General features: G+C 34.2%; 1 protein-coding gene across 3 annotated transcripts in view; it reads right to left on the reverse strand.

Moving 5' to 3' along the window:
• LOC145297210 (uncharacterized) overlaps positions 1 to 23042 on the reverse strand; it is a 75269-nt gene that overhangs the window by 35549 nt on the left and 16678 nt on the right. The gene's annotated exons all lie outside the window — the stretch shown is intronic.

A 23042-nucleotide genomic window follows, 5' to 3' on the forward strand; every position in this document is an offset into this window, starting at 1 on the left:
TGTATCCAGTAGGCTGAAGTATGGTTCCGTGCAGTTCTAGGAGGTACACCATCCCAGTCTTTACTTTATCTCTTTGGAAAAGTAGTAACTTCATTACTAATCACCTGAGGCACTCCTACCAGGGAATACCAACGAAGCTTCTCAGGCATTTTTGACGGCTAGAGATCACATACACCTCTTGTGTGCTAATTTTTCAATCCTTAGATTTTTACTTTGTGTCACATCTTCTCATGGTGGAAGGGAGGTAAATACCTGCTATTGGTTTTCATGGAAACAATTACTTTGTAGTCACGTTTCTATCAAAGCAACTTGTTCATTACAATTATTATGCATGCATATTTTATGGAAGTCTCATGATAAAATATGATGATTCTTTACATAAAGAAAATATTTTATTATTTTTTAAATAAGCCAATAAGCATTCAGAATCTGAATGCATTTTATTAACAAACAAGTATGTTTTACATACTATTTGGATTCTTACGACTACTGTTCTCATCTTGAGTGTTATTCTCACAACATTTTGGTTGATGTAACCTCCGACTTTCTTCAAGCATATCTTATTAAACTTGGGAATCTTTCTGTTGAACTCAGTATTCTGCATAGAATTCCAAATCCTTTATTTACTTTACAAGGTAGCATGCTCTTGTTTCATCAACTAGGGCTGGGTAAAAGTCCTAAGAAATTTGTAATTGTATTTTGGGGTTATGGCTGATGGAACGAGAACATGCTACCTTTATTATTATTACTTTATCATTATTTATTATAATTGGATATGTCCTAAGGTGGCCTATTATTCGGACATATCAAAGATAAAGTATTCCGTGAAAGGAATAAATAAATATACACTGTGGTTTGAATACTGAAAGAGAAGTTTATTTACGTATTTACATAGAGACAAATACAGCGTGTTAATGTTCATGGCGAAGTCTTTTTTGTTTTGTTTTTTACTGAGTTCGCATCTCGTCCTCATCGCCAATTTGAAATGATTTAAAATATTGATTATCGTTGATTTTTGCTTTCTTTTTTTAATTACTCATGGGAACTTAGTGTCCAAGGGTTTCTTTGCTCATGCCTAAATAGAATTAGCACATTCAACAAAAAAAGAGAAAAAGAAAGAAAGAAAACACATACATAGACCAGAATTGTTCATTCATCTCTTAAGACAGAATTAAAAATATATTAATTATGTATATACAAGTACGAGACATCCTCCATCAGAAATGAAGAAAAACATAATGCTTTGCCAATGTTTGCAGTCACTATTTATCTTATATCTTATTTTTATATTACTAAAATATTCATAATTATGTCAGTAATTTAATTTTTCATGCATAAATCCTTATTATTTTTTATGCCCTCCTCCCTCACCTATAAAAAAATATTGACATCAAACCAGAAATACCTAGTGTGGTATAAGGCCTGGGTGAGCTATGTCGGCTTCCTCTATAAGAGGAAGTTTATAGGGAATATGAAATTAACAAGTGGTCATTAGCTGTATGTGTATCCTGGTCATGAAAAGATGACATACAGTGCCTAGCATTCATAAATGGTTACTCATCTTGTACTGGCCAAGTTTTACATCGCTTAATTTTTGTGATCTAAGAAGAACTGGTGTTTGAATGTAATTATGTCGTACCCTATTCAAAAACACCCACCATTGGCTTTTTATTATAGTGTGGAGGATTTATCCAGAATTCATTTCACATTATGGGATGAATCTGCGGTGGTTGTCTGACTTGCTATTTGTTTTCTTTTTTCCTTTTTTTTTTTTTGTAATTTTTGTTCACTCCAAAAAAAGGTATATTACCACTAAAGTGTACAAAGCTATTCTGATAGGGTTATTTGATAGTTATATGGAGACAACCTGAGTAGGAAATTTATCAGTAAGATTTTTGTTCACATTACATTTAAATTTTTGCATGTTGGTACGGTTGGGGAATATGAATCAGGAAAGGAATTTCAAAGGCTAGCTTCTTCTCACTATTTGAAATAGTTTTGTCCAGGGGTTAGAAAAAGGCACATGTTCTACTCGCTAACTTTTATGCAACAAGACAGAAGAACCTATATTTATTTATACACATGGGTTTTTGTTATAGTGAAGGATTTATTTAGAAATGTAAATTGTTAAGCAGCCAAAACGAAATGTTTCAATTTCAAATATAAGACTGTACTTGTTTTGTTTAAATGATTTAAAAACAAAACTCACTTTACAAACTTACAACCTATATTACTCATATTATATATGAAAATAGGACGTTAATTGTACCAGTCGAGGATACGTCCTTGACAATCAGTCTGACAATAACTTTGTTGTTGTTGAGTTGAGATATGATTCTGTTCAGTCTTAGGAGATCCACCCTTCCAGGTTTTGACCTCTCTGAGAAGGGGTTAGTTTATTGCTTCTGTTGTAATAATCTGTATTCTATTTATGGTATTTCTCTGTCTATTCCTATTAAGGTAGAGTTAAACATAAGGTCGGTTCTTAATGTGGCCAAAATCCAGTTCCCCAAAAAGATGTACTGATTGGTACAAAAATTAAAATTGCCTCAGTCTAGATGGATTTCTCCATCACTGATTGAGAAAAGATGAAGTGTAGCATGATTTTCGACTGGTATGATTCGTCTAAGAAAGGAGACGTCTTTCTTTGGCTAAGAACCTGTTTGTTGGGAGATGTCATTTAAAACAAAGCTCTATACACAGATCTGCCAACAAACAAGAGTTATTGACATCCAAATTGCCATCAAAATATCCAAACACAGATGGGCAAGGCACATAGCCAGACAGCATGACAACAGATGGTCCATTATAACAGCGGAATGGACACCGCGTGAACACAAGAGACCAAAGGGAAGACAAAGATGGAGGGACGACCTGATACAACACATGGGTCCCACATGGCAGCGGATAGCTCAGGATAGAGTTAGATGTCTAAAGTCCAGGGAGGGGTTCCTTATTGAATGATAAAACCCTTTTTGATTGATTGAGTGATTGATTGAGTGATTGATTGATCTATACACAGAATAGACACAACTTTTCTCAAGTTAAATTTTATGTAGAATCCAATGGTGATATTAATTTTGGACACAAGTACACTTTACAGTATTTTTATTTCATTTTCGGAAGCGTTATGATAGAGAAAAAAGAAGACAATCTAAACTTTAATGATTTTTAGACATTTAAGACTTTTATTTTATTAAAGAAATTTATCTTTTATAAAAAGAAACCATAATTTGACTGTTGTTACTTTTTATTAGTGAATCTTAAAAATTATCATTTTAAATACTGGTGTGCATATATGGAAATTAAAAAAAAAAAATTAATTAATTCAACTCACTTTAGTAAATGCTTTCATAAGTAATGTTTTCTGTTGGGTTATTTTATTTTTACTGAATTTATTTCGAATTACGATAAAATTTTGGTTCAGAATATCATTAAATTTTGGATTATCTCCTCTTTTCCCCAGTATAACTCTTCCAAAAATGAAAACGAAAAATACTTCCGGTTAGTTAAAGTGTACTTGTGCTTACTTTTGTGCTAGTGTATAAGAACTGTTAATATGTTGGGCATCCATAAACATCAAACACAACGTCTTGCTTTACTTTTTTGAAAATTGAAACTGATACAAATTAAACAGTAAGAATAAAAATGGCGACCCATTTTTGAATGAATGAATAAAGAAGGTGAGAGAACTGAAAGCAATAACACCTTGAAAGAAGGGAATGTTGTTGAGCGAAGAGAGTACACAGATAATGAATCATACAAGCGCTTAATGAATAAGTAAAAAGGTTATCAAAGTCGAGGCTTACAATATTGTCTTTTTTAATCTATGATAATTTATGATAATGAATGTCATCTTGACCTAACAGTGAGACTAGAAACGTGCCTTGTGGCCTGTAATCTTTTATACTACAAACTAGTATTATTATTTGATGTTTCATATTTGTTCACCGTTACCAATAACCTTATCAGTTCATGTGCTGACATTAAAAGTACCAGTTTATTTTATCTCAAGGATACAAAAAGTATACTTTGTCTAAAGTTAATTTTAATATCAACAAAAACAAACAAACAAAAAAAAATGGCCAATCTAATCAAGTGTTGAAGTTCAAGAAAATATGAAAAAAATATTCCAAATTGCATCAGTCTTTGTTTCTCTTAATATTTCAAGTTTTTCGTTTTATTTTTTTTGGCTTTTTTTATGAAGGTTGAAAGAGGAGATATCATTATTTACAATTTTTCTTTTGCACTATTGTCCTCTTCAACGTTGATAGATATATGACCTTTAACTAGTGTCAACTCTTAAACTAGTGATGGGACGATTAAATATTTTCCTTGATTCCAATAAAATTACCGATTCTGATTCTTTTGAAATGTCTCAATATATAGATATGGAGGTGTTGTTTTTTTTTTAATTTTTAATTTTACCGTAATGTGTGTGTATATTTTTGCAAAAGTAAGAGTGTACTTGTTGTGGGAAGGAGCGTACATTACACGAATATATCTTTTTAACTATTTTTCTCTAATTTTTTTTCTTGAAATTTATTTAAAATATTGATTTGATAAACTCATTGTAAAATTTTTATCTATATTTAGATATATTTATTATTGTAAAATATTTATCTATATTTTTCATCTGTGCCATTTCTTCTTGATATCCACTGTTGCAATTTTACCTCTGCCATTTTTACTGCGCCATTTTATCTGGTACCATTTTTTATCAAATTTGTTATTATGATATATAGATTTTAGTTTTACTGGTAATTTAAAAACAATAAATATTTATAATTTTATCATTCGTGCTAGTAATGGAAAATTGAGTTTTGAACAAAAAACGGTACTAGTGCACTTATTGATCCGTGCTGAAATAATAACGTTATTATTTAAAAAGTCATTCTTAACATGGGGAGGGGAAGGTGTTTTGTACCTATTCTATACTTCAACCGTACAATTGAATAAAAAAAAAAAACATATCATAAAAATTTAATTAAAGTTGGTAATACGATTTAAAAAATAGCGCGGATCAGTAAATGCATTAGCACCCAAAAAACAAAAGAATCAGTTTTGGAATCGGAAACTAAGCTTAAATTGTTCAGATAATGATTCCAAGACCACCAAATGTTCTAAATTTTCCAATTCCGATTCTGATTACTCATCTCAATGCTAGTTTACACCTACTCCTTGTATTCTTTTTTATTTTAAGGTCCATTCTTAAAGAAAAGAAGATGAGAGACAACTCATAAAGAAACATCACTCATATTTATACATTTTATTTCTATTTACATTTTATTTTTCACTTAAATCTAATTTATATATTATTTATTAAACATTATTTGGCTGTTCTTTTAATTAAACACTGATATTCTTATTATATTAATTCACTGACTACAACCCCATGCAGGGAAGTTACCCCTCCCATGAAAATAAGGCCACTTGTAGGCTGTGGATGGCAACCCATAATTGCTTATGACTGCAGCTTTATGGCTGAGTCATTCTTGCACTGCAGTCCTGACTTCAGTTAGAAGAAAGATCAGAGAGACCCTAGTATCTGCCACGGTCTTATGTTGTCGCTTTTTTGTTTACAATTAGGACGAAGCAAACACAAACATGTCGTCGGCTGAAATATGACACTCCTAGAAATATGCTATGACCATGCATGCTAGAAATAGCAACGGCCGTTTTCAAACAACAAAGAGAAAACACAAAATCTTGATCTTTCATAAACTAAACAAAAACAAAGGACTATTATTTCGAACCTAAATTAAAATAAATACAGTTAATAAACTCTGAAGACACGTTTAACTGTAAGTAATATGGTGTGAAATTAATTATAGTCATTCATTGTTTAGCGATACCATCACTGGTCATAGAGTCTGTATCACGAACAACTCTCCATAAAGTTAGCGCCTCTCACAACAAAGCGCCAGTTCAATCGGGGAGCTAGGAGAACTCGCATCTCAACTTGACAAGAGTCAAGTCGGCATTGTCGCTGTGAGGACCAGGGGTGGCAGAACGCAATGCACACTCCTCTCTCTACTACTGCCTGCCTCTTAGGTCACTCTCTCACAGCCTGCCATTCCACTCCTGCAGCTTCCAGCGACTTCAGCTTACACCTGCAGTGCCTCCAACTTACTCCTCTAGCTTCCAGTGACTCCAGCTCATTCCTGGAGCTTCCAGCGACTCTAGCTTACTCCTGCAGCATCTCCAGTTCGCCCTTGCAGCTGCCAGTGACTTCAGCTTACTTCTGCAGTGCCTCCAACTCACTCTAGTAGCTCTCCAACTCCAACACTTCTAGATCTTGTGGCCCACTAACGGCCAGCTAACTGCTCCAGCACCCACTGATGCCCAGCTAACTGTTCCAGTGCCCACTGACGTCCGGCTACCAGTTCCTAACTCAAGAGACCAAGAATCTCAACCTTGCGAAATGCCCATTCTCGCTACAGCTGATCCTATATCAATTGCCATACATTTTACCTTTTCTCTTGGTAAAAATAAAACACAATATCCTGTCATCTTTAACTGATCATCTGTGTTTGCCATCCTTCTTTGCTATGGCCATCACTTTCTTTGTCTTGTGTCTATCTTATTAGTTGTATGGTTGATCGGCACCTCACACTGACTTTTGTTTCCCTGCAACATATATATGAGTTCATCGCCAACAATAGTATTTAATCTGATTCCTCAAAAAATCAAAGCTTTATTTCTCCTTTTTATTTTTTATCCCAAGAAGATAATAGAAGATCAGTTGTGTTGAGAACAAAAAAGATACCATGGAGTAATTTTTTAAAGAGTAATGTTTTCAAAAAATAACGTTTACAAGGAGTAATGTCTTTAAAAAAGTACTGGGTTTTTAGATTAATGTGCCTATCTTCCCTGTAAGATTACTTTCTATAAGTAATGTTTTCTAGGAGTAATTTTTTTCCCTTTATAAAAGTTATTTCTAAAAGTAATCTTTCTTAAGAGCAATATATTCAGAGAGCAATGTAATGTTGTTTTTATGTAGTGATGATGGTACCCTCTCTGTAATATTTCCTTCTAAGAGTAATGTTTTCCAGAGCAATGCATTTTGGGAGCAATGTATTTTTTAGAGGTATTGCTTGGTAGCACCCCTAATAAAATAATTAATAGTCAAACATGCAACACGGAATAAATAACAAAACCTCTTTTAAAACAAAACGATAAAAGGATTTATTTGAACGGCAGAAAGTCAAATATTGGATTGTGTCCTAGTTAAAGAAAGGAGTAACCAGTTCTTTGAGTGTGTAAAGTCAGGCAGCAGTCCTTTGTGGAATCCTAGGTTGGCCAGCAGTTATCTTCAGTGTTGGCATGTCCAGTGGACAGGGATGATAGGAGAGAAAGGAGGAGTTTGTTTTCCCTGCTTACCAGGTTCTCTCTGCCAGTTGATTGAGGTTCCAAAGCGACTAAAAAAGTTCCTTAGCGAACAGCTGGAATCGATGCACCCTGCCAGCTGACTGACCAGTGTGTGTCCGAATCACCGGCATTAAAAATAAATCTTTATTTATGACTACAACATATTCTAGAAGTATAAAATAATTATCATACCTATAATATTATATTTAACACCTTTATTTGGCATTAAATAATGCACAGCTGGCTGATATGTTGTAAAACAAACCAATCCAAACCAATTCTTCATGCAAGCATTTTTATTTTGTTTAAGATAATAGACATTCTATGTTAGTTAGATTTTATATATTATTTTTTACTGGGATTCTTGGAGATGAGTAACTTGTATATTTATTAAGGATAAGGATAAAAGTCTGCAAATAAATAAATAAATATGCAAATTACTCATCTCAAAGGATCCCAACAAAAAAAAAAAAATATATAATACCATTCAGTACGGATCTGAGGATGGAAGACCAGATAAAATAAAAACTTGGATACCTCCAGGGCCCATCGCACAGTTGATAAAAGCACTGAATCTCTATGGTTCCAAGTAAGCATTGTCTGAAGATAGCGGTTTCAATCACAACAATTCAGAAATAGTTGCCCTGAAAGATAAATACCCGTTAGATATTGACTACATAAGCAAGAACCCAAGTGCAGTCAACAGTGAGACTAAATTTATCAAGTGAACCACGATGTTATGGATTACAACTAGACTTCTGAAAGGCTAATGTAAATCTATCATTGGCTGCTAGGCCACAAGCATTTTGGTTAATAAAACTAGACTGAAAACTATAAAGAATCTTAATATAAAGGTAAATCAATGTTTATGCATTCGTGGGTGTATATGTTGTGTTGTTATGGAATAAAATCACAATTTCATAACTTGAATAATAGTAAAATTATTATTAATTGAAAAATAAAAAGGTACAGGAACATATTTTATAAAATAGATAAAAACAATTGGGTGGAGACAAGGGGATGGGGGCAGCGGGGATGTGCCCTTGGATGGCCTCTTGGATCATATATATGAAATCAGAATAAACAATTCTTTCTCTCTTTAAACAGCATTTATCCAGGGCTGCCCACACATTTTTTTGTAGGCTAGAGTGCCCTTTCTCTAAGGTGCTGACTTTTCAAATTCCGCTTTCCTGACATTTGTATCACATCATCCCATCGTGGGAGGGAAATAAACAGATTCACCCAGGATGGACTAAGCTGGTTTTATCCATTGAATCTACTGCATCTTGGATGAGACTATTGCATAGTAGGCAACTGAACAAATCTCGTTTGGTAATGTTTAACCACTTCTTTGTAATATTGTAGAATGCCAACGATTGAAGAGTCTAGCATCTCCATGTTGAACTATATGTTTCTCAGACACATCATCATTTGACCACATTAGGATTAACATTGAGAGGAGTGCAGAAGCTTGCACATTATTGGTCTAAGTTCCTGATGAGTGGCACATGATATGACTAAACCATAAATTTGTCCAATTGTCTAGGAGCAAAATGTAGTATCTGTTCTGATACTACATGTTATCTTTTCTTTCGTTTGTCACTTTTCTTTCATTTGTCCTTTTAGACACAGGCCATTTTTATTTTTGTCCCCATCCGGAATGCCGCATTTTGGGAGATGGATTTTTCCTACATTAAAAACAACTTTTTGTCTTTGCCCTCGTTAGGATACTAATAAATAGAGACAACAAATCATTAAACAATTTTGAATGTATTTAAAAAAAAAAGCATGAGTTTCCTAATAAAAGTTGCATTATTTTAAAATATTAAATGGCCTTGTGACAACCTAAGCGGTTCTGATTGTCACATGTTTTAGTCAAAATCAAATTTGGACCTCTCAGAATTTTTTATTACTTTTATTCGCCCTAAACAAGGCATATTGCTACTGAAATGTAAGGGACTACTGTGATAGGAGTCAGATTTATAGGTAGGGGCAACCTGGAAAACAGTAAAATGTTTGTTCACATTACATTTAAATTTCTGTATACTGATACAGTCAAGAGAGCAGGGAAAGAATTCCAAAGGTAAGCTAGCTGAAGAAAGAAGCCATTTGAGTAGAAAATCTTCTAGCATCTAGTGACCTCTACACTGATAGAGGAGGGGAATTTTGCTGCTAGTTGGGTGGATCAAAGTATTTTTGTTGAGGGGGATACAAGTCCAGTAAATTTATTGAACCATGTACTGTGGAAATTCAGAGATGCAACAGTATGGCAATGTGACAGGGACTGGAGCTTGGCAAACAGTGTGGGACTTATTAGGTAGAGACTCTTTTTACACCCTGTCCAAGGGGGAGAGCTAGTAGTTGATGCATCAGCCCAAATGTGTCAACAATATTTCATGCACTAGCAAATGGTGGCTTTAGGAATATAAGATACTAGCAGGTATGAGAAGCTTTCCATCCCAATAAAGAGAGCCCATCTTCTTTACAACAGATTTGGCAGTATCTTCTGAATGTTGGTATAGTTAAGTAAACAGAAAGTAAAAAAATTCCAAAAACAACCGATCCAAGGAAATGAGTTAAATTCTGGCATTTACATTGAAGGGATGAGATTTTGCTGCTAGTCAAGTGGATATTTTTATTGATGGGGTACAAGTGTAATCAGTTCATAAGAGCATGTTCAGTGGAAGTACTTGTAAAACAAGCAACACTGTGACAGGAGATGGAGTTTGGCAGACAATACAACACTTATTAGGTTAGAAATTCTTTTTTTTTTTTGCACCCTGTCCAAGACGAGAAGACCAGTGGTTGGTGTACTAGTCCTGTAATATAGTCGTTACACACATGTTAACATGTAGGGACTCACCACATTGTAGACTCTGTCGCAAAGGAGACCAAAGCAAGGAATATGTCAACTCACTTTCTTCCATTGAAACAATGACATTTATTTCTAGATACTTTCCTTAATAAAATGTGATCATGATCCTCTCAAAGGTGATCCCGGTCTGTGCACACATTCTTCTTTTTATAACCTTTTTCTTTCTTCCTTGCCATGACGTCAGCTTGTGCATGACTCGGTCATTTGCATACAGCTGCCATATATGCATCCATACTTTGTTACAATCTAGATGCAGCAATAATGCACCATGCACAGGTGAATAGTGGCTTTGTGGGGATATAGAATACTGGCAGATGTGAAAAGTTTTCTAGCTCGGTAGAGTGTGGTGACTACCGCTAAAAATCAAATGGTTCTAATTGCTTACTGTTTTTTCTTCCTCTGTTAATTTGGATTCGCTTTCTTTATCACTTCTTAAAGTAAGTAAGTTTTCACAGGAAGGTGTTAACTCAAAGTATTTTAAATTATTGAAATCATTCCAAACCCTAAAAAGTAACACGTCTCTGTGAAAATAGTAAGCCGATGCGATGCGATGTTAGAAACTCCTATAAAACAAACTGCCAGAAGCTATGTGACTTCAATAGCTGAAGATTCCCAGAACGTCAACTCACCCATCCCCTTTGTGCCTTTGGGTCAAGGGAAGTAAGTCACAAAAGAAAAGGACCCAATGAGTCATGTACCAGCCTTCAGTAACTGCTGAATAATAACTTTTACACCCAAATTTATATTAAATGTTGGTGTGTTCCTTAGCCATATCCACATACGCTATCGTCGTCCAAAGATGACCTCTATCAAAGCCAAGGACCACGGACCACCATGCCACAAGGGAACCACAAAAAACTTGAGAAATGAACAGCTGATTTAAGATAAGAGAAATGTAGGTTAGAAGATGATAAAGGTAGTAACACAACAGATGAGAGAAAGATAGAGCAGTTGACAGATGTGTGTCATTTGACTTTAGCCAATCCTAGAAATGCACTTGTTCTCTGTATCTTTCTATTTCCATAAACATATTTGTATAAAAATAAATAAATAAAAAAAAATACAACAGCAGAGACTAAGAAACACCCCTACATCATAACATTATTTTAAAGATTACGAAATATTTTTCCAGAATCATAATTCTGACATTGCATAAAATGCTGAGTCAGAATAATTTTTTTTTTTTTTAATTTTCTGTAAATATCTAACATTGTTTGTTAAATATATATTTTTTTAACAGAATCCGATGCTATAACAAGACAACTAATTATTGGATTTTAATATTTTTTCAACTTTAGAATAAATTATTGTTAGATATTCCTCCTAGCCACATTAATTTTCTCATAGAAATTCATAGTTCAATTATATTAGGTTGAAAAGAAAGTTCCTGTGAAATTTAAAATTTTGATTTCAAATGATATATTTTCAAATAAGTTTTCATTATAATACCTTTACTTTATATATCATTTTGTTATGATGTTATGATTTAGATCTCGTTTTGACTTGGGGACGCCGTCATACTGTCTGCCACGTGTCACCGTGACGACCATCACTCAAGTTTCATGATTCCTGACCGCTTTGGGGAGAAACTGACTACGTAGGGATTCACGCTACGATCGCTACCATGGCACCAAAGTCGAGGCACATGATCATGGTTACCTCCACAAAATTACGGGCAAAACGCTTAGATGCCTTACACACCGTAGCGAAAACAACAACCCAAAAGAAACACAGTTTTCTCGACATGGAGGCAATTTCTTCATCACTAACCGTTTGTCTACAACTACGTCCGCGTGCTTGCTATATTTAGCGAAGCCAAGGAAAAGACAGCAGAAGGACCACCAGCCTCGCCATCACCACAACGCTACGGCTGTCGCGACCAATGCTACTACTACTACAACGAAGGCTTCGGCGCGCCTTCTAACGACAACAACTATCGCTATTGACACGATTATAACCAGCACTGCTGCTACTACCATTACCAACGAAGGCTTCGTCGCGCCTTCTAACAACAACAACTATCGCTATTGACACACGATTATAACCAGCACTGCTGCTACTACCATTACCAACGAAGGCTTCGTCGCGCCTTCTAACAACAACAACTATCGCTATTGACACACGATTATAACCAGCACTGCTGCTACTACCATTACCAACGAAGGTTTCGTCGCGCCTTCTAACAACAACAACTATCGCTATTGACACACGATTATAACCAGCACTGCTGCTACTACCATTACCAACGAAGGCTACATCGCGCCTTCTATCAACAACAACTATCGCTATTGACACACGATTATAACCAGCACTGCTGCTACTACCATTACCAACGAAGGCTTCGTCGCGCCTTCTAACAACAACAACTATCGCTATTGACACACGATTATAACCAGACCAGCACTGCTGCTACTACTATTACAAACGAAGGTTTCGTCGTGCCTTATAACCACAATAACAACAACTAACAACAATCTGCCATCTTCACCCCAAGGACAGCTCGTTATTATTCTGTGTTATTTATTAGAAAATAAATTGTTGAGTTCGTTCAAATCTTAATCCTGTGTTGTCTATTCTTTTTGCTTGTCACCATACGCTTCGTAACATAACAATTTTAAACAGCGTATTTTACTCTATCTAATCATTTAAATTGCAATCGTTTTAAAACAATTATGTCTTCTTTTCAGAGCATTGAATACAAAATGGAAAAAAAGAAGCAAATTCACATAATTTTCTTATTTCAATTCAAGCTAGGCTGAAAAGCTGCTGAAACAGCTCACAATATCAACGAAGCATTTAGCCAAAGAACCAGTACTGAACGTACAGCACAATGGTGGTTTAAGAAATTTCATATTGGCGACAAGAGTTTTGGAGATGATGAGCGTAGTGGTCGGCCATCGGATGTTGACAACAATCAATTAAGAGCCTAAGTCGAAGTCAATCCACACACAACTGTTTGAGAACTTGTTTCTGAATTAGACGTAATGTATACTACGATTTCCAACCATTTGGGAGAGATTGGGAGGAAAAAACTTGATAAATGGATGCTTCACGAATTGAAGAACAGCCAAAAGAAACGCCGTTATGAAGTGTCATCTTCCTTTCTTTTACGTAACAAGAATGATCCGTTTCTCGACTGGGTTGTGATTTGTGATAAAAACTGGGTTCTTTATAACAACCGGAAACTCTTAACTCAGTGGTTAGATGCCAACGAAACTCCATGACACTTCCTGAAGCCATGCACTAAAAGAAGGTCATGCTGACTGTTTGGTGGTCTACAACTGGTCTCATCCATTACAGTTTTTTGAATGCAGGCGAAACCATTACAGCAGAGAAGTACTGTCAACAAATGGATGAAATGCATCAGAAACTTCGACAACAACACCCAGCATTAGTCAGCAGAAAAGGTCCAATTCTCCTCCACGAAAATGTCTGACCGCACGTTGCTAAACCGACCCTACAGAAGTTGAATGAATTGGGCTATGAAACTCTACCTCATTGATTCTGATGGTGCTTATTTCGATCAATAAATTATTCGTTGAGCCAAGATAAGTTCATCTGAATTTAAAAGTTAAAAACCGCAAGAACTCTCTTGTTAACCTGATTTATATGTATTTTGGTTCAGTTTTTTCTGTTTTAAATGGCATATCTACCCATTTTGCTCATTACATGCTGAAGCAATAACTATTGGAAACGATTCTATAACGAATAATGCATAGAAAATTATTTGCATGTTTCAAACTGTTGTCTTCATCTTGATTGTTGCTATGTTCACAACGTTTCGGCTGTTGTGCTTTCTAGCCTTCTTCTGTTCTCTTTTGTTGTGGTCTGTAATCTTTTGGTAATTCCAAACTAAACTTAGGTTTACTTTTGGCAGCCTCGTAACTCTTCCCTCCCACCTATTTTGTCATTTTAGTTCTGAGATTCCATGAGTGATGTTTCTGACAAAGGGGAAACAGTTACTGTTTTCTGGATCAGATATTGTTTGAGTTGGTGATATGTTGAGATGGTAAATCCTCTTGTAATATTTATCATCATTCAACTGTTAATTGTTCCATCTCATTAACCTTTATCCTTGAGTAGATTTTGGTTTTGATAAGTAATGATTCATTAGCAAAAAAACAAAAACACAATTTTTTTTTTTACTCATTGCAAGGAGAAGTAGTCATTACATTTAATTCAAACCACTCGATTATCAGGGTTAATAGGATGGAATGATTATCAGCTGAAAAATGAAGAATGCTATGGGAGCACTAAATTTAATCTGTGGAATGAACTAAGTTTGATTAATTATGGGATGGCAAGTATTGATAATTACTGTTATAACTGATATAAATTATTTTAAAGAAAATTAGCTAAAAACAATTTATTCAGTTTTGACTTATCTGTTTATAAAAAAATGTACATATTTGATATGAAATATAAGCATTTTAAGTTGTCATAAAGGCAGAACGTTTTTTAGCCTTGGTAGGCAATCACCTAGAGATGATGTCTTGATAAAAGCACTGCTCTTCATCACCACACTGGTTTGGTTTCAAAGGACATCTTGCATATAAAAAAAAAATCTTGCCTCAACTAAAGAAATGATTTCCAAAGAAAATCTGTTGCATTTCAGGTTATGCAGTTTGAATAATGACCTAACCAGAGATATGTCAGTTTGAAAGTCAATTTCTTTAAGGGATCAAACACATGCTAGCATGTACAATGGACGTTAAACTAAATATGATGACGTAACTATAGGTTTTGAGCAAAGTAGCCATTTTCTTCAACCACAGGAAGTAAGGTCGGTAATGTAAGCAAGTAGCTAAAGAAAATGGCTACTTTGCTCAGAATCCATATTTACGACAACTTAAAATGGTTATATCCCCTATTAAATATTTTTTTATAGAAATCGCTTCAGACAAGGCATGAAGCCCCTTGATGTAAAGAGCTAAAAAAATATTACTTCAAGGTCAAAAACTTGAAAAACGGCAATTTCTTCTTTCTTTGTCAGAAACACCACTCATTGAATGTGAGGCCTAAAGGACAAAATAAGGGAAGTAAGAGTTACACAGCTTCTGATTTTAATCCGTTTTAATTAATAAGTAGGTAAATCAAAACAAATTTCTTTTGACAAATTTCCCAACTGTATTTACTTTTAAAAAAATGATTTAAGTCAGTAATAGTAATGATTAGCTAAGTATTTGCAGACACTGGATTTGAAGACGACTACGTTGTAATCTGCAGGGAAGCAGTAATATCTTCTACAGAAGGGAGTTACTTGCAAAGATGTTCTGTGCATGAAAATTTAAAATTCTACCTGACGCTATGCAAAAAAGATTTCATGGGCATGGAATATGTGCCTACATTAAGGATGGCTTCCCGTGTGGCAGGGATATCTCTAGAGAAGATCCTAATTTACCCTATATGTGCTTCAGGGTTGCACTTGCTAACACCACTGCATTTATATTTTCCCTCTATAGGCCCCACAACAGCGGAGTTACTATCTTTAAGAGCATATCTGAGAAAATAGACCACATACTGTCTTCACATCCCTCGGCTAACATCCACATCTGTGGTGACTTTAACGTCCATAACGTGGAATGGCTGACTCATTCAAATAAGACAGATGATGAGGGGAGGTTTTGTCATGATTTTGCCATTGCTTATGACCTCACTCAGATTGTTCGTGAACCCACCCGTGTGCCCGATACACCCGGTCAATATGCAAGCCTTCTAGACCTTTTTCTCTCAACTTCCCTTGAGCTTTGTTCATGTTCCGTTCATTCTCCTCTAGGATCGTCCGACCACTCCGTCGTATCAGTTAAGATAAAAACGAAATGTAAGAAGCCCCCAGACGTACCCCTTCACCGTACTGTATATCAATACTCTATGGCTGACTGGGATAGCTTCCGTACATTCATATCTGATTTACCTCTGCACTCCATGTTTAAAAAGGAAGTGTCCTCTATAGTATCAGATCTGGCCGAATGGTTAATTGTAGGCATAGACCAATTCATACTATCTAAAAAATTCCAACAAAAACCTAAAAGCCAGCCATGGTTCTCCCCCGAATGTGCTGCTGCTATCGCGCACAGAAATAACTTTTTCCATAGCTACCAATGTAATAGATGCACTGAGACTAAAGCTGCCTTCAGGACTGCCAGCAACCACTGTAAAAGAGTAATAAAAAATGCAAGAGAGCTATATGCCCAGTCTGTTAAATCCAAGGTAGCTGATCAGCGGCTTGGTTCCCACCAGTTTTGGCAAATAACAAATAGGATCCTGAACAGAAGTGTGCGTTCTATCCCAACCATTATCAATGGACCAGAGGTCATCTCGTCAGCGTCAGACAAGGCCAAACTATTTGCAAAGAACTTTGCAGCTAATTCTACCCTATGCGACGAAGGCCATCAACTCCCCGTATTTCCTCCTATAACACAGAACAAGCTAGGTAACATACAAATATCTGTGCATGAGGTCGCCAAGCTAATTAAGAACCTAGATTCCAGTAAAGCAACTGGCCCTGATGGCATCTCAATTATAGTGTTAAAAAAGCTTCAACCAGAACTTGCTCCCATACTTATGAAACTGTTTAAGCATTGCCTTAAGGAGAAGTGCTTTCCGACTCCCTGGAAAACCTCATCAGTTTGCCCTGTATTTAAGAATTCAGGTGATAAGTCATCTCCCTCTCAGTACAGACCAATAAGTCTCCTGTGTGTTATGAGTAAGTTGCTGGAATCCATATTAAATAGAGAAATAGTCAACCACCTCAGCAGGAATAACCTTCTTAGTGACACACAATATGGTTTCCGCTCTGCAAGATCTACCTCAGATGTGCTGATGGTTATATCCCACGGGATTAGTGAATCTCTTGACAAAGGCTTCTTTTCTAGGGCAATTGCTCTTGACATATCAAAGGCCTTCGACAAGGTATGGCATAAGGGTCTACTTCACAAGATTTCCAGCTACGGTATAACTGGAAATGTTTTCTCAATCATTAAATCATTTCTCTCCGATAGGCTCATAAGAATAGTGGTAGATGGACAAAAATCGGAGGCCTGCAATATAAATGCTGGAGTCCCCCAGAGGTCAATCCTAGGCCCAACTCTCTTCCTGATCTACATCAATGACCTCCCTAAACACATACTTAAATCATTCGTTGACATCTATGCTGATGACACGACCATCTACGGCAACACATCAAAGGCTGTAAATGACAAAGTTCTCTCTGATTCTCTCTCCTCTGATCTCGAGCGCGTGGTTCAGTGGGGGAAGATGTGGCTGGTTACCTTTAATGCATCTAAAACCAAACTCCTATCCTTACATCATCAACGCTCTGATCCCCATCTGGCATCAATTGTGATGGATGGCTCTCGTCTGGGTAAGGCCCCGTGTTTTGACAAGCTTCTGGGTTTGACCTTTACTCCTGATCTGAAATGGAACACGTACATCAAGTCTGTTGCCAAGGTCGCTGGAAAGATGGTGGGATCCTTCTACCGCTCCAGAAGATATCTCACTACTGATGCAATTCTCTATCTATATAAAAGCCAAGTACGTCCAAGGATGGAATACTGTTGCCATATCTGGGCAGGAGCTGCTAAAAACAGCCTATCCTGCCTTGACAGAGTACAAAATAGACTTCGTGGCTTAGTGGGGGATGCCCTTTTCTTTACCCTGCAACCTCTCTCCCACAGAAGAGACGTTGCGAGCCTATCCTTGTTTTATCGTTATTTCCATGGCAGGTGCTCGTCTGAACTCCAATCTCTGGTCCCCCCTCACCAATCTTTCATGAAAAACACCCGTCTAGCTGAATCCACTGTGAAAAATTTCCCCCACTCTATATCTGTGCCTAAGTCAAAACGCGGATTCCATGAACAAAGCTTCTTTCTTAGAACTGCACGCCTGTGGAACTCTGTTTCGTCTGCCTGCTTCCCACCGGACTACAACTTGGATGTCTTCAAGTCCAATGTTAACAAATTCCTAATGAACCACCCCCTTAAGTAAACACTTCATCAAATCTCCACACTAACGTAATGTACTTGCAATAACCCTTATCCCTGAGTGGCTTCCGGGCCTTGATAAGTGGTGATCACTGTGTAAAAAAAAAAAAAAAAAAAAAAAATTTGTGGTATAAACTAGTATTAATAATGTCAGGGATTCAAAATGATTATCTTCTATATAAATAAAACAGTAGATGTATGTATATATGTATGTATGTATGCATGTGCTTAACTGATAAACTCGTAAACTACTAGTCACATAACACTTAAATCACTGAAATTAACAGGAAATAGTAATCATACACCAAGGATGGTTTATAACAAGTAAAATCTTTGGATGAATGAATAACATATACAGTAGTTGGCAAGTTAAAATGCAAAATGCAGATGGGACCCAAGTAATTTTCTTTTTTTAAAGTTTTAAAATCAGTACTATATATATATATATATATATATATATATATATATATATATATATATATATATATATATATATAATTATTTTTTACTGTAATAATTAAATACCTACAGACACTAGTGTTTCATCCTTTCAGGAATCTTCAGTGCAGGGTGCCACGATTACTACCAGTCGAACGATTCGAACCCCGTATCACGAGACATCTCTGGTTCGATTAGCGGAGACCTAATCCATTCGGCTACCATTAACCGCTTGAAATAACATTGAATTTTTAAACATCTTAATTTTAAGTGTTCATTTACGCCAGACAGACAGTGATCTAATCGTTATACAATGATCTACGCATAAGAGCTAAATTGACCGACTTTTAATTCAACTGAAAATGCTCAACGATAAGAAACGAATTTCTTAAAGGGGCTGTCATAATATATATATATATATATATATATATATATATATATATATATATATATATATATATATATATATATATATATATATATAAGCATATTTTATGACAGGCACCCGCCGTATTGCTAGCTTGTGAATAAAAGATATCATTTTTTTGATTGAAACTTTTTATTTGTTAAAATCTAATTTTACAAATTTTAGTCTGAAACTGGTAGAAAATAAAAGTTGTTATTCGCTAAGTGAAGGATCAACATCACTCTGAGAAGCTAAATACATGGAAATGAGATGAGATATTTCATGTTACTTTCAGGATTCTCCCTGTTGACTGACTGTGATTCCCAAAGAGACCAAAATAATTCTTCAGGAAACAGTTGGAATCAATGCATCCTGTGCAACCAAATCACATAGCAGGGACATTTCTCCACAAGAGAAAATCAGTTTTTATTTATAATTGCTACAAAAATGTCTCTATTTACTTGACACCCCAGAAGGGCAGAGGTTGTTTTTAATGTGAGATGAAAATAGCTTTCCAAAATGGGCCACTCTGAATTGGGAGAAAATTTTAAAATGTTTTAATCTACAAAGATTTCTTTTACAGTGATCAGAAACAGAACAGATGAAGGGTAGTATCAGAACATATACTACACTTTGCTCCTAGTTTAAAGGCTTAGGATACGATTTGTTTTAACGATAAATTAATTTTGACAAAAAAATATCATTTTTACTGCATAATTTTCAGTAAAAATAAATTCTTAATCTATATATATAGGTTAGGAGCCTTGACTGTCGTAAAGACAGTCGGGTTTCAATCCTGGCTTGAAGTAGTTGACTGTCTAGCTGCTGCTGCACTGATGAGCTGTGAAACAGCGAAACAGTACTGTATATATATATATATATATATATATATATATATATATATGACACCATATTTTAATCTATTTCAATTAAATATATATTTAAAAACGTATTCATCAGGTAATGGGTATTGTTTTAATCGCCATTCTTTCACGTAAACAAATTTATTTCTAAAATTGTTCAAGTGAGTTGAAAACGAGTTACTTCCCTTAGATCAATGTAATTTCTCGCAAATAATCGCTGTAACGATTTGTTTATAACTTTTTTTTATCATGGCTTGAAATCTAAAAAATATATCTTTAAATTATTATAATCCTTACATGTTGATCCTCTCCAATTAATCTCATCTACTAAACCAATAAAAATATTAAGTTAATTTATAACAAAAAATTAAAATAAATTAGAAGTTATCAATGTTAACGCTCTTTCTGTTTTTCTCTATTTCTCTTCCCACGAAGAATGATTAATGATTATTGTTGTTGTTGTTGTTATTATCAATAATAATAATAATAATAATAATAATAATAATAATAATAATAATAATAATAATAATATCATCAGATATTAAAAAAAATAATAATAATCTTTTCTAACAATCCATTAAGAAATTGCATTCCTAAAAAGAAGATTTTTGGCGTTGTTGGTTACACATTGGCTATTAAATAGTTAAATCTCACAGACAAATAAAAAATCGATAAGTCATAAATATTTCATCTTAATAACAATTTTAAAATCTGTACATCTATTTAAAAAAAAAAAATACCATATTTTAATCCATTTCAGTCAAAGAAAAATGTCTGCATTGTAAATGACACTCTGAAATATTAGTGAAGTGAAAAACAAAACTATCAGATTTATCTCCCTTTTAATAAGAACAATGGGAATTTCTTTCTTTTTTTTTTTTTTTGAAGTCTCCCCAGTATTTTAAAGCTTCATATATGAATTTAAGTCTAAACGTATTTTTTTAATTATATCTCGCTGTACTTTTGTTCGAAACTTACAAAATATTCATAGAAAAAGCTTGATTCATATACTTTTAACGCTTTACAATTTATGCCATTCAGTAGAGAAACTTCATGTGACTGAGAGTGAGACTCAGCAGACTCACATGTTAAGATAAACTTTTAAAAATATTCAGTTTTTCGCAATAGTTTCGTTTTCATTCATGTTTTGTTTTTTTTAATCAGATAATACATTTTTTCATGAAGGGCAAAGGACTGTTTGAAATATTAAAATTTACATTATAATAGTACCTTCTGCTTGTACAGTGATAAAACTTCTCAAATGCACTTGTGAGGGTGTGAACTGGTCAAAATCGGACTGTTACTTCTTTAATTATACTTTTTGATTACAAAACCTATCTAAGAACACTCCCAGACACAATAAGTAAAAAATATACAAATATTATTGTATAATTATATAAAACTGTGTGAAATTTGTTAAAAATCGGCCCAGCTGTTTTAGTGTTCACACCCACATACACAAAGTGCCTTTTATGTGTGTGTGCATATATATATATATATATATATATATATATATATGAGAGAAAATTAGAAGAAAAAAAAACAATTTTATAAAAATATACATTAATACATATAAATTTAATCATTGATCCAATAGTGAGATTACATCAATTAAAGGGTGCAAGATATATATACTCTTTATACCGAGGTATTTCGAAGCCTAATACTTCTCATCAGAAGAGGAGAGAACGTGTTAGATAACATTCCTATGTTACATAACTACGTTTTTTTTCTTTTTCATTGTAAAAAGAAATTTTTTCTTATTTTTTATTTTTATTTTTTATTTTTATTTTTTATAATTGTATATTTTTTATTCTTTATTCCTTATTTTTTAATTATTTTAATTTTTTAAATCATTTTTTTGTCTTAATTATTTTACAATTTATACTTTGTTTGATATTGCTTTGTAATTCTATTGCCTTTTCTGATAAATACTGACCTAACTTCCAGCCTCTATTTCAAGAAATCACCCTCTCTATTTATACCCTCTAATTCCATATGATTATAAGAGCATCTATCTTTACATCTTATCACTTCCTTCCTCTAGTGTTTCTCCATATTAAATGTATATTTCCATATATGAATGCACATACTGAACACATACCTCATAGTCTAACATGGCAAACCCCTTAACCACATTATATACATATCCACTATGTGATAACCACAATTTTTATCATAGGATAAAGATTGTGGTTATCACATTAATCACTGTAGTTCTCCTATCTTCCTCCCTCCACATTTGCCATGTTTTATCATCTTCTTATCACACCCCATCATTTCGTTCCTAATATAGTTATTGCTAGACGTCATATCTCTATTATGTTATCAAGCATGTTCTGTCTTCTTCTGATGAGAAGCATTAGGTTGCAAAATACCTAGGTATAAAGAGCATATTTATCTTGCACTCCTAATTGATGTAATTTCCCTATTGAATCAATAATTAAATTTATATGCATTAGTATATATTTTTATATTGTTTTTATTTTCTTTTTTTTTTTTCTATATAAGCTCCACCTCAATTGTTGAGTTTTGCATTATCCTGATAAATATCCTCTTAAAGAATTTTTCTAATTCTTTTTTCATAAATGAAATGTCCTTAAGTCGGTTTTATCTTTTTACCTTTATATTTGTATAATGCAGGCTTTTCTTCTTTCTGATGAGAAGTACTTAGCTTCGAAATGCTATGGCCTAAAGAGTTTTTTCCCAATCATTTTCGTCCTTATTAATCTGATAATGTAATAAAGTTCTATATATAACTATACTCCTTATGTTTTTAATTTAATTTATAAATTGCTCCTTTTAAGCTTTCTCTATTCTGATAGGTTTGTTTTATTATCTACATCAATAAAACAGTGTATGTATGTATGTATGTATGTATGTATGTCTCGAAATATTTAACTGATAAACTATTAAACTATTGGTCACATAACACTGAAATTACCAGGAAATAGTAATCATACACTAAGGATGGTTTATAACAAGTAAAATCTTTATTTGAATTTGAATGGATGAATAACGCGTGCAGAAATATGTTGGCAAGTTGAAATGCAAAATATTAATTTCAACTTGCTGACATATTTCTATTAGTTCTGCACATGCACAAA

Source organism: Euprymna scolopes, chromosome 2 (genome assembly GCF_053919585.1).
Source record: "Euprymna scolopes isolate OS-2025 chromosome 2, ASM5391958v1, whole genome shotgun sequence".
Lineage (NCBI taxonomy): Eukaryota > Metazoa > Mollusca > Cephalopoda > Sepiida > Sepiolidae > Euprymna > Euprymna scolopes.